The 12979-nt window shown below is 34.9% G+C and overlaps 1 protein-coding gene across 2 annotated transcripts in view; it reads right to left on the minus strand.

The window, feature by feature from the left end:
* SLC26A8 (solute carrier family 26 member 8) overlaps nt 1-12979 on the minus strand; it is a 178911-nt gene that overhangs the window by 77228 nt on the left and 88704 nt on the right. The gene's annotated exons all lie outside the window — the stretch shown is intronic.

The following is a 12979-nucleotide window of genomic DNA, read 5'->3' on the forward strand; positions in this document are numbered from 1 at the left end:
GAAATGTCACATGTCTTTAGAGAGCAGTTTCTTTGATTTGGCCCTAGAGACATTTGTCACCCTAGGTAAGGTTTGAAAATTTCCCCCTCTTCCTTCTATGTGTGTAAGTAAAAATACAATTCCACCTCTTTTAATGTTGCTAGTTTGTTTGTTTGTTTGTTTTTTAGAGGAATTTTAGAGGAATAGTATTAGCTTCACAAAATTATGGTTATTTATGGGTAAAATAAAACATTTTAAAGTAATAATACAAATTTTCATGTTTTAATGGCTGCAAAGTCAGTTTATATTCAATGGAAAGCACACTTTGAACTGAGAGGCAATCTCATGTTCCCAAGAAGTTTTAAATAATTTTTTGTAATTTTCATTCTTTTTATTTGTTGAAGTTCCTTTCACATGGCGCAACAGTAACTGCCAAATTTTAAAATATATATATAACATCATTTCTATGGTTAGATAGCAGTCCCAAGGGCTTTTATTAGCAAGAATCAAGAATGGTTGCTAATTCTATAGAGGAAATTTTGTACTTGATACTTGAAGATCTCTTCCTCTAAAGACAATTTCAAAGCATCTCTCATTGTTATATAATAGTTAATACTTACATAGTGGTTCAAGGTTTGAAAAGCCTTTTACATATATATTATCTCCTTGGATTGTCACAATGCTGGGGATAAGAACTATTATTGTCCCCATTTTGCAGAAAAGGAAATTACTAAGAAATATTAAGTACTTTGCTCAGGGTCACAGAGCTACCAAATGACTGGGTCAAAATTTAAACATGTCTTCTGAACTCCAAGTCCAGCACACTTTCTACTAGCTATCTTTAATGCAATCAATTTTTAAATTATGAATGTAGACCAAGAAAGGAATTCAAAATCCAGTGAAGTTCATTACAGAACTTGACTACTCTAGTTCATGATCCCTGTAATTTATCTAGAATTTATTTTGTGCATTCCTCATAGAATCAGAACGTCCAAGGAATCCATTCCGGGCTCCCCTCTTGGCTTGTAGAGTTTGCCCCACAGATTCTCCTTTTCCATTATGCCCCACTCCCAGAAAAATGCCAAGTCCTACAGGTAATAAGAAGACACTGCCCCATGGTAGGACATGTCCCCCTCCCTTTGCCATGTCCCTGATTATATAGCCCAGCATTGATCTATACTTTCTTTCATGGTTACCTTTTTTTCTCCACTTTCCTCAAAATCTTCTCCATAGGTCTATGGCCTCCTACTCTCCCAGGTGCCAGCTGCCCCCAGGAGTTCCAACTCTGCCCCACCCAGAGGGAATGGTTTTTTCAAGCACCCAATCTCCCAGACCACAACTTGCACAAGGTTCCTATCTCCCTTCATAGAACATCTCTTTACTCAAAGAAGCATTCATCAGTGGAATTCTCCCCCACTGGCAAAGCAAGGCCTCTCTTATTCCCCATTCTTTTTAATCCTTTTCTCCTTCTTTCTCACTTAGTACCCTGTAGGCTCTTCTCTTACTGAGACTGCAGGGTTTACCTTCCCTTCATTGGTATCCCTTGATTTGATCCGGGACCATCACACATTCTCCTCTATCCTCCTGCTCCCCCATCCCTCCTTTCAATCACTCTCGCATCGTATAATGTCCCACAAAAGACACCGATTCACCTGTAGGCATGGTGTTGCCAGGTTCTGTCCATAATACCCTTCTTTGCTGTTACCTCTACCTGACTCTTGCCTTCATGGCTGTCCCTTTATATTATTTAGAAAGAAATCTCTTATCCAGCTCTACTGTCACTCTGCTGTGGTTGTCCTTGGCTGTTGCATTTGTTCACTCCTCCCGCATTTTTATTGTCTAAGGTGTTTGAGAAACAATCTTTTTTGGTCTGGTTATCTTTACAGAATGTTTCAAATATCTTTTTATTATTGAATGTCCATTTTTTTTTCATTTTTGATTAAGCTCATACTTGCAGAGTAGGTCAACTTGGGCTGCATCCTGAGCTCCATTGCTTTTCAGAACATATTCCACCTCTTCCTGCATTTTCTGGTTCATGTATAAGTCTTGAGTTATTTGAATTTCCTTTCCTTTATTTTTGAAAGTCTTTCTCCTGATTGTTTGCAGAACTTGCCATTTCTGAAATTAATTATTATATTTAACCACTATGTGTCTTGGAGTTTGTAGCCTTGGGTTTTTTCTGGAGGTGATCTATGATCTTTCAATTAGTATTTAATTTTTTATGTTCAGAAGCTTTGGAGTTTTATTTTCTGCACTATGGATTTTTGTCCTGCTGTGTTCTTCTGAGAAATATATAATCCATAGGTTGTCTTTACACATCCTGTCTTCAAAATCAGTATTTTTTGCTTAGATAGTGATCATATTTTCTTTTAAAGTTATTGGTTTTGCTTGGATAATGAACATACTTTAAAAATGTTATTGTTTTTTGTTTTCCTTATTCTAGATGGTCCTTTACAAATACTATTGTATTTGCATTCTGAATCTATTACTCTCTTTTTTGTTTCTGCTGTTGCAGATTCCAGTTTTCCTATTCTGCCCATTATTTTTGCTGTGCAAGTCATAAATTCTGTTCTCATAATTCTCATTTCTATTTTGAATCACTCAGGAACAACATGCTTTGGTTCCATGTTCTCCTCACATTCTTTTGTCTCATCAAGTGTTAGGTCATTTTCCTTTGTTTTGCAGTATTTATTCATAGATGCTTGAACTTGTTTACTAGATATGGAAGCCATATTTCTTTCTTCTGTTAAAGGTTTCCCTGTTGATTTATCTGCTTATGTTCAAAGTCTTTGAATTTTCTTCTTCCTGAGATCTTTGGTAATTTCAGTCTTTTCCTCCCCTTTATTTTCTTTTACTGCTCGTTTTTTTTTTAAAAAAAAATTATTTATTTATTTATTTTTAGTTTTCAATAATCACTTCCATAAGATTTTGAGTGTTCAATTTTCTCTCCCTCTTTTTTCTCCCCCCTCCCCAAGACGGCATGAAATCTGATATAGGCTCTACTTATACATTCATATTAAACATATTTTCACATTAGTCATGATATAAAGAAGAATGAGAACTATTGAGAGGAACCATGAGAAAGACAACAAAAACAACAAAAGGGGAGCAAATAATATGCTTCCATCTGCATTCAGACTCCAAAGTTCTTTCTCTGGGTGTGGATAGCATTTTCCATCGTGAGACCTTTGGAGATGTCTTAGATCCTTGCATTGCTGAGAAGAGCTAAGTCTATCAAAGTTAGTCATCGCACAATGCAGCTGTCACTATGTACAATGTTCTTCTGGTTCTGCTCATCTCACTCAGCAACAGTTTGTATAAGTCCTTCCAGATTTTTAAACAACATGTTGTAGGATTATGGTTCTTAACCATAATCTATCTGCTATCTGCTTCTGTTTTATGGGAGAGTTCATCCCATCCACGTTCATAGTTAAGATTACTATCAGTGTCTTTTTCTCCATCCTATTTCCCCCATTTATGCTTTTCTCTCTCCTTTCTCCCTTTCCCTCCTCACTAGAGTTTTGCTTTTGACCATGGCCTCCCTCAGTCTGCCCTCCTTTCTATCAGCCCTCTCCTTTTTCCTCCCCTTTACCCTTACTACTTCTTCCCTCCCTTCTATCCACCCCTCCCTTTTCTTTCTCCTTTCTCTTCCTACTTCCTATAAGGTAAATTAGATTTCTATATCTGATTATGTTATTCCCCCTTTGAACCAAATCTAATGAGAATAAGGTTCAAACAATGTTTATCTCTCTCCCTTCTTTCCCTCTACAGTAATAGGTTTTTGTGCCTTTTCATGTGTTGTAATTTACCTTTGTCTGCCTCCTCCTTTCCTCTTCTCCCAGAACAATCCCTTTTTACCATTTAATTAGGTTTTTTATCATCACATCAAAGCCAACTTATACCCATGCCCTCTGTCTATGTATACTCCTTTTAAATGTCATAATAACAATACCGTTCTCAAGAGTTACAAGTGTCACTTGCCATTGTATGGATGTAAACAGTTTGCCCTTATTAATAACGTCTGTTTTTTTTTTTTCTTCCCTGTTTGCCTTTTTATGCCTCTCTTGAGTCTTGTATTTGAAAATCAAATTTTCTGTTGAGCTCTGGTCTTTTCATCAGGAAGGTCTGGAAGTCCTCTATATCATGGAATGTCCATCTCAACCCCTGAAAGTTTATGCTCACTTTCAACAGGTAGTTGATCCTTGGTTGTAATCCAAGCTCCTTTGCCTTATGGAATATTGTATTGTATTCCATGCCCTATGATCTTTTATTGTAGAAGCTGCAAAGTCCTGCATAATCCTTTCTGTGGTTCCATGATATTTAAGTTGTTTCTTTCTGGCTGCTTGCCAAGTATTTTCTCTTTGACTTGGTAATTTTGGAATTTGGCTACAATATTCCTTGGCATTTTCAATTTGGAATCTCTTTCAGGAGGTGATTGGTGGATTCTTTTGATGACTATTTTTCCTTCTGGTTCTAAGACCTCAGGGCAGTTTTCCTAGATGATTTCCTGAAAGATGCTGTTTAGGCTCTTCTTTTATCGTGGTTTTCAGGTAGGCCAATAATTTTTAAATTGTCTTTCCTGGCTCTATTTTCAAGGTCAGTTGTTTTCCCAATGAGGTGTTTTATGTTTTCTTCTATTTTTTTCATTCTTTTGTTTCTGTTTGACTGATTCTTGATATCTCATAGAGTCATTAGTTTTCACTTGCCCAATTCTAATTTTTAACAAATTGTTTTCTTCTATTAGATTTTGTACCTCCTTTTCCATTTGGCCCATTTTACTTTTTAAGGAGTTGATTTCTTCAGGATACTTTTTTTTTTTCCCATTTGGCCAAATGTATTTTTTTTAAGGACTTGTTTTCTACAGTCAATTTTTATCCTTCCTTTTCCAAGCCTTTGACTCTCTCTTGCATACTTCTCATTTCCTTTCCAAATTTTTCTTCTACCTCTCTTACTTGACTTTTAAAATCCTTCTTGTTTTGGGCTTGAAACCAGTTCACATTCCCCTTTGAGGTTTCAAATGTGGGTATATTGACAATGTTGTCCTCTTCTGAATTTGTGCCTTGATCTTCCCTGTCCCCATAATAAGAATCTATGGTCATTGTCCATTTCTTCTTTCTGTTCATGCTGTTTGCCTATTTCCTGGCCTTTAATGTAGAGCTCTCCTGATGGAGAACAGGGTGCACCAACTCAAGCTTCTTGTGCAGGGAGTCCAGGACCTGGTCACTGACTTTGTATGTTGGGGGCCTCAGGTGCTGGCAGTTAGAGGCTGTAGGGGTCTGGCAGCTTACCTGGTGCTGAGCTGGGGTCAGCAGCACTGGAGCTCTTGGGTTAAGGGTGGAGAGTCTGGCTCCTGGAAGATACCTGCTTACCCAGGCTTCTTTAAAGGACCAGAATGTTTGACTGCTGGAGGATATCTGCCGGCTTTGAGTTGTGCTGAAGCACTGAGAGATTTGGCTGCTGGAGACCACTGGCACATGTGGTGGTTTTCTGAGCTGGTGTTTACCAGTTTCCCTGCCCGTGCTGAGGTACTTGGAGTCCTGGTGTCAGTGCTTGCCTGTTCCACCACCCTGGGGCTCAGGATTTCCCCCTGGTTTGCTGAGGTGGGGCTTGCTGGCACACTTCTGGTCCTGTACTGCTCTCTCTACCCCAGAGCAAGAGGGGCCTTTCCTGTTAATCCTCCAAGCTTCCTGGGCTATAAGACTACTGCACATACTGTCTTTCTGCTGACTCAGCTGTTCCAGAGTTTTTCCTGGGGTGATATTTTCTGGCCTTTCAGAGGTCAATAAGGGAGGGTTAGAGAAACTTACTCTGCTATCTGAGCTTCTGGAAGTTGGCCCCTTATTGCTCATTTTCTGACTCCCTCCCTCTGGCAGTAGTTTCCTTGGGGGCTGGATCTAAAAGCATTTCAACCTCTTCCTATGCTAAGGAAAATACAATTCATCATCCTAAATCTCTGCCCCAAGTGACTTTAAGGGAAAGAATTACCTCTTGGATGAGGAACTCTTTCTCTCAGGTTTAGTGGAGTGTTGCAACCCTGGCCCCTTTATCCCTATGGCTACTTATTCTGGTAGCCTGTCCCAATCCCTGTGTTCCTCAGTTCTCTGGCCCAGCACAAGTAGTTCAGAGAACTTCCATGCTAGTGCTATAGGGTTTGATATCTATTGTTTAGGTCTCTGAAACTCTGGGAAGACTGTGTGGGGTGGAATAGGGTGTTGAGCTCTATTTTAAACCCAGACAAGCATCTTGACCCTTTTCCTCTGTTCCTGGCTCTCCTACAGACAAGGAGAAAGGGGATTATACTCAGACTCCTGTCCATTATGACACTAGATGTCTGGCCCCAATTAGCAAGAAAGGTCCTAGAGAAACCCAGATCTCCCACAAACACCTTGCAAAAATCTAAAAGGGCATCAAGTTTGTAAAAGGCCAGAGAGAAACACCAATAAGTTCTTCTACCCAGCCCAAGACTATATAAGAAAATAGAAACCTGAAGGCCCTTGTAGAGGAGTCATACCATAGAAAGCAGGTGGTAAACAGTACCTGAAGCTTTCAGGCATTTTGAGTATTGGCTCAAAAATAGCAAGATCTCCTATTAATGGGTAGAACTGAATTGGAACACACCAAGGACCCTGAAGTAAACATGAACTCCAGTAATAGCGTCCAAAACCTGTGGGTAATCTAAGCAGACACTTGCCAATGATATTGAAGGCTAGTATGAGTCCTCATAAATGCAACCTAATGGTCTTGCCCTGTTAGAGCATTATTGTAGATGTTCCACTAAACAGGGAAAATAGTTGAGCAGTACACGCACCAGAAGACTTATATTTACAGTAGGAGAATGAGCCATAGAAAAAATTAAGCAAGAAATAAAAAAATTAAATTAGAGCTCTTGGGGGGAAAATTGGAAAGAGAATTTAATATTTTAGAACAGAAGGTAAAAACCTTACATAAGAATTGGAGTAGACTCCCTGAACAAAGAGAATGGAGCAAACAGAATTCAGTGATCCCTTGAGGTAACAAGAAATATTAGAACAAAGTCAAAGGATTGAAAAATTACTAAAACTATGTATAGTTTATGCTGTAAAAAACAACTAAGCTGGAAAACAATTTAAGAAAGAAAAATATAAGACTCATTTGATGGTGAAGCATGTTACAAACTACCTGACAGGGAGGTGAGGGATGAGTAGAGCAGACTGAGATAATAAGTTTTTGGATATGGCTGATACGTGTATTTGTTTTGCTGGACTATGCTTATGGTTTTAAAGGGAGGATTTCTTTTTTTGAGAGGAGCAGTATTTGGGAGGGAGAGACTAGCGATAGTTAAAGCTAAAAAAAAAAAGCACATGAACAAAAGAATACAGTAACCATTTTTAAAGGCACAGAACAGAACTAAAGGATGGTTCAGAAGGAGAAGCGAGGAGAAAATCTCAGCAACTAACATGTTAAATTCATCATTATATCCTTGCTAAAAAATGCAAACTACGTGTAATAGAGATTCATGGTTCTGAGTATAATCCCCTTTCTCCTTTCTTCAGTGTTCAATGCCCTTGTTTGATGATGTTTGTTACACACAGAACAATAAAAAACAAAAATGAGTATGTGTTTTAAAAAGAAATCATCAAACTCTCTGAAAACCATGGCCTTTTAAATAAATAAGCAAAAAAATCTGGATGCAATATTTCAAGAAATCACAAAAGAAAACTCTCCAGAAGTATTAGAACCAGAGGGAAAAATGAAAATAGAAAAATTCTACTGGTCATCTCCAAAAGAGAACAAAAATTTAAATCACCCAAGAATGTCATAACCAAAATAAAGCACTTCCAATTTAAAGAAAAAAATACTGCAAGAAGTGAGAAAGAAAGAGTTCATACTCCAAGGAAGCAAAGTCAGAATTACATGGCTTACAACCATGAGTAAAATTATGCAAAACAGAATATCATCTTATAGGCATAAAAAATACCTTTAAGAGAACAGTGAACTTTCAAGCATTTCTGATGAAAAGATCAGAGTTGGGTACAACCTGTGAAACAAACACAGGAGATGGGGGGAAATAGAAAGGCAGATAGATTTAAGCAACTGCAAGGTGCTAAATGATGAAATACTCATATTCTAACAAGAAAAGAAGAAATAAGTGTTACTTCAGAATTCCACTATTTTTAGGAGTCAGAGAAATAAAGAAAGATAAATATGGTGCCGGGGGATAGGAATTATTTTATTGGTTTTGAGAGGAGGAAGAAGAGGGAGGGGAAAAAAGAACACAGTAAGGAAGAAATGAGAAAGAGGGGCAAGGAATTTAGGAAATCTCATGATTAGTGGGTGACAGAAGAATATATAAACAGAATATAAACACCTCTTTCATAACATGTGTGTTGGAGGCTGTAGACATCTCTTGAACCTCACTCTGATCCCAGCAAGAAAGCGTTTTACACACACAAACACACACACATATGAATGCACAAAAAGTGTTGGACATAGAAATACATTAAATTTAATAGGGAAGATAGGTAAGGCCAGGCAAAGGGGAAGTGTAACATCTACTTAAATTTTGAAGAGTAAAAAGATTAAAGGGAGAGAAAGAAAGTATAAAAACCAGTGACTGGGGTCTGCACTAACTAAAAGAAAGGAGGATCTGAAGAGTGGAATCAGACTACTTCAATTATAGTTTACTGGTATTGATCACATTCCTCTTTTTTACCACCTTCTTTGTAAACAGAAATGTAGAAGTGGAAAGTATAACATTACACTATATAGAGAAAAATACAATAATTTTAACTCTAAATATAAATAGGATAAACTCACCAATAAAATAGAGAAGGGTCACAGAATCCCACAATATGTTGTTTCTAAGAAACATATTTGATATATTTTTATACAAAGATAAAATGAAGCATCAGAGCAGAATATATTATGTTTCAGGTGAATTTTTTAAAAAGCAGGGATGGCAATATATCATCTAACAGACAATAGGAAAAAAGAGACATAGATAAAAGAGAAACTTCATTATGCTCAAAGGTATTATAGATAATGAATTAATGGCAGTATTTAACATATTTGTACTAAATGACATAAGTACATGAAGTAAAAAATAATTGAATTACAGGATAAGATAGCAAAAATGTAATGGCTATAAAACTCAACGTATTCCTTTTAGGTCTATACAAATCTAATAAGAAGATAAACTTGAAAGAAGTTAAAGATCTGCAGAAAATGTTAGAAGAATTAGATAATGCTAGCTCTCTAATGATTGCTGAATGGGAATTGAAAAGAATATGCATATTTCTTAGCAATGCATGGCATCTTAACAAAAAAAGAGTATCTGCCAGGACACATAAAACTCTCTAAGCAAATTCAGAAAAGCAGAAATATTAAATATTTCCTTTATTGGCCACAATCCAAAATTATGATCAATAAAAGGTATTTGAAGAAAGAATTCAAACTAAAATGTAGCTTAAATAATCTAATCCTAAAGAATAGGTGGGTCAAAGAATAGATCATAGAAACAAGAGGTAATCTCCTCAAAGAAAGTAACAACTATGAGACAATATACCAGAACTTTTAGGATGTAGCCAAAGTAGTTATTAGGGGAAAATTTATCTCTAGACACTTTCACCAACAAAAGAGAGAACAAAAATAGATCGATGAATTGGGTACATAACTAAAAGAAGTAACAAATTTAAAAAATCAAACTAAATACAAAAATAAAAGTTCTGAAAAATCAAAGAAGTAAACAAAATTGAAAATTTTAAAAAAACCTCACTGAATTGATAAATAAAGCTAAGAGCTGGTCTCTAAAAAACTAATAAAACAAACGTTTAGCTAAATTAAATAAAAAAAGAAAGAGGAAAAGCAAGGAAAAGCAATTTTTAATTACAAAATTAAAAGAGGAAAATTCACAACAGTGCTTGATATGTATTAAGTGCTTGTTAAATGTTTTTTCATCCATTCAAATAAATTTTTGGAAATTATTTTTCTGAAATATATGCCACTAAAACTGATAAGTGAAACAAATGATATTTACAAAAATATAAAATATGCAGTTTAAGACAAGAAATAGAGAATTTAAATAACTCCCTTTCAGAAAATGAACTTAAATTTGAAGTCATAAAGAACCTCCAAAGAAAAAACCCTAGGCCCAGATGAATGAACAAGTGAATTATTTCAAATAATAAAAGAGCAATTAACTCCAATGTTACATAAATTGTTTGCATTAACAAGGAAAGAAGATATTCTACTAAGTTCTTTCTTTGAAACAAACATACTCCCGATACCCATACAAGGGAGAGATAAAGCAAAGGAAGAAAATTATAGACCAATATATCAAATAAATATGTCAACAAATATATCAATGAATTTCAAATAAAAAATAGTGAATAAATGTCAGCAGGGAGGCCAAAACAACATATTTAAAAGATTATATGTGGTGACAAGATTGGATTTATGCCAGGAATACCAGGTTGGTTCCATAGCAAGAAAAAATTTAAATATGATAGGCCATACTAATAACAAAAACCAATTTAAAACTCCATGATTATATCACTGGGTACATAAAAAAACTTTTAACAAAATATGATACCTATTGTTGTTAAAAAATAAAAAATAGTAAATATTATCTCTCTAAAATCAAGAACTGGTATTATCTGTAATGAAGAAACACTAGAGACCTTTCTCACAAGATCAAGGATAAAAAAAGGAAGTCCATTGTTGCCACTATTATTTGATTTAGGTCTAGAAATGCAAGCTATATCAATAAGAAAAAAAATGACGAGATAAGCACAGGCAAACAAGAAATAAATGATCGTTTTTTGCAAATAATGTGATGGTTTACTTAAGAGAATCCTACAGGTCCAAGTGAAAATTAATGGAAACAATAGGTAATAACTTTAGTAAAGTAGTAGCTTATAAACTAAATCATTGAGCATACTGTATATTGCCAATGAAACCAGAAGAAAAAAATAAATTTCATTCAAAATAAATGACATATAAAATATTTGGAAATCCATTTACCAATATACACATAAGAATTATATTAATACAATTACAAAATACCCTTTATGGAAACAAAAGAACACTCAAATAATTGGAATGATATTAATTGCTCATGACTGGGTCAATCTAACATAATGACTATGACAATGCTATTAAAATTAATTTATAGAACTACCACAAAATTACTTCATAGAACTACATAAAATGATAAAATTCATCTGGAGGAAAAACAAGTTAAGAATTCCAAGGGGCATAAAGAAAAAAATTTTGAGAGAGAAAGGGGCATAGAAATAAGAGATTTCAAAGCAATAATTATCAAAATTACTTGGTACTAGTAAAAATAAATTAAAAAGTTGATCAGTGGAACAGATTTGGTCTGCAAAAACCAGCAGCAATCAAGCTTAGTAGTATAATGTTAAAAAAAAAAAAAAGCTAAAGATACCAACTACTGGGGAAAGGCCTCACAAATTTGACAAACACTACTGGGAAAATACAAAAGGAGTCTGAGACAAATTGGGTTTAGACCAACATTTCATACCATATATCACAATAAGATGGATATGTGATTTGAGGAGAAGAGAATGAGGCACCTTTTACAATTATAGATAGGGTGAGTAGTCTTAATCAACAAGGGACAGTGATGCTCATAAAATATAAAATGGAAAATTCTGATTATATAAAATTGAATAGCTTTTGCATAACCAAAATGTATTTAGAATTAGAAAAGAAATAGTTAAACGAGAAAAAAATCTTTGCAGTAAATTTCCAAGGCCTGATATCTAAGATATATAGGGAATTAATGCAACTATAAAGAGCCATTCTCCAATAGATGAAGGTCAAATGATATGAGTAGGCAGTTCTCAAAAGAAGAAATGTAAGTTATCAACAATCATATGAAAAAAATGCTCCAAATGACTACTAATAAGAGAAATACAAATTTAAATTACCCTGAGGTTCTATCTTACACCCAATAAGTTGGAAAAGATGACAAAAATAGAAAATGGTAGTTACTGGAGTGGATATATTGGTAGATTTATAAAGTGTTCCACCCATTCTGAAAAGCAATTTGAGAATTATACCCAAAAAGTCACTAAACTGTGTATGCCCTTTAACCCAGTGATACCATCATCATACCTTAAACCTAAAGAGATAAAAAGAAAGAAGGGAATTAGATACATATGTACAAAAATATTTACAGCAGTTCTCTTTGTTAAATGAAAGAAATAGAAACAAAGTGGGCACTAATCAATTGCAGAATGGCGAAATAAATTATGGCATATGAATGTAATATATTGTGCTCTAAAAATGATAAAAGGAATAGACGCAAAAAAATTGGGACAATTTGTATGAACTTATGCGGAATAAATCAAGCAGAACCAAAAGAACAATTTATATGATTACAAAATTATAAAGGAAAACCTCTCTGAAAGACAAGAATTCTGATCAATGTAATGAACAATAATGATTCCAGAAGAATGATGATGAATCATGCTTCTCATTTCTTGGCTTAGGTATGGGTACAGATATAGGTATAGAATGAGACATACATTTTCAGACTAGTGTGCGAGAATCTGTTTTGCTTGACTATTCATCTGTTATGAGAGAGAGGGAACATTTATTTTGGTGGAGAGGAGGAAGAGTTTTAGGGGCATAGTCATAATGATGCAAAAAGAAAGTAAAGAGCATCAATGAATGACTTAAAATTCAAAGGAGAAAAAAAGTTCAGAAGGCCACATAAACAAGCAAAGTATATTAAAAATACTATGTTAAATTTAACATATACTTGTAAAAAGCTATATATACTTTCACAGTTTCATATATAAAATTTTTCTCTTTTTTTAATACGGAGTTATTCAGGTTTGTTGATGTTTGTCAGATTTTTAAAAAGAATAAAGAACATCAATAATTATTAAAAAATAAGCCTGTATTACTCATATTTATGATAATGGTAAGGGAGAGAAGCCCTGGAAACCAGGAACAGACATTACAGGGTATGCCAGAAGCAATCTGAGGGGCA

The sequence above is a fragment of the Vombatus ursinus genome, unplaced genomic scaffold, assembly GCF_900497805.2.
Source record: "Vombatus ursinus unplaced genomic scaffold, bare-nosed wombat genome assembly UNPS02014811.1, whole genome shotgun sequence".
Classification (NCBI taxonomy): Eukaryota; Metazoa; Chordata; class Mammalia; order Diprotodontia; family Vombatidae; genus Vombatus; species Vombatus ursinus.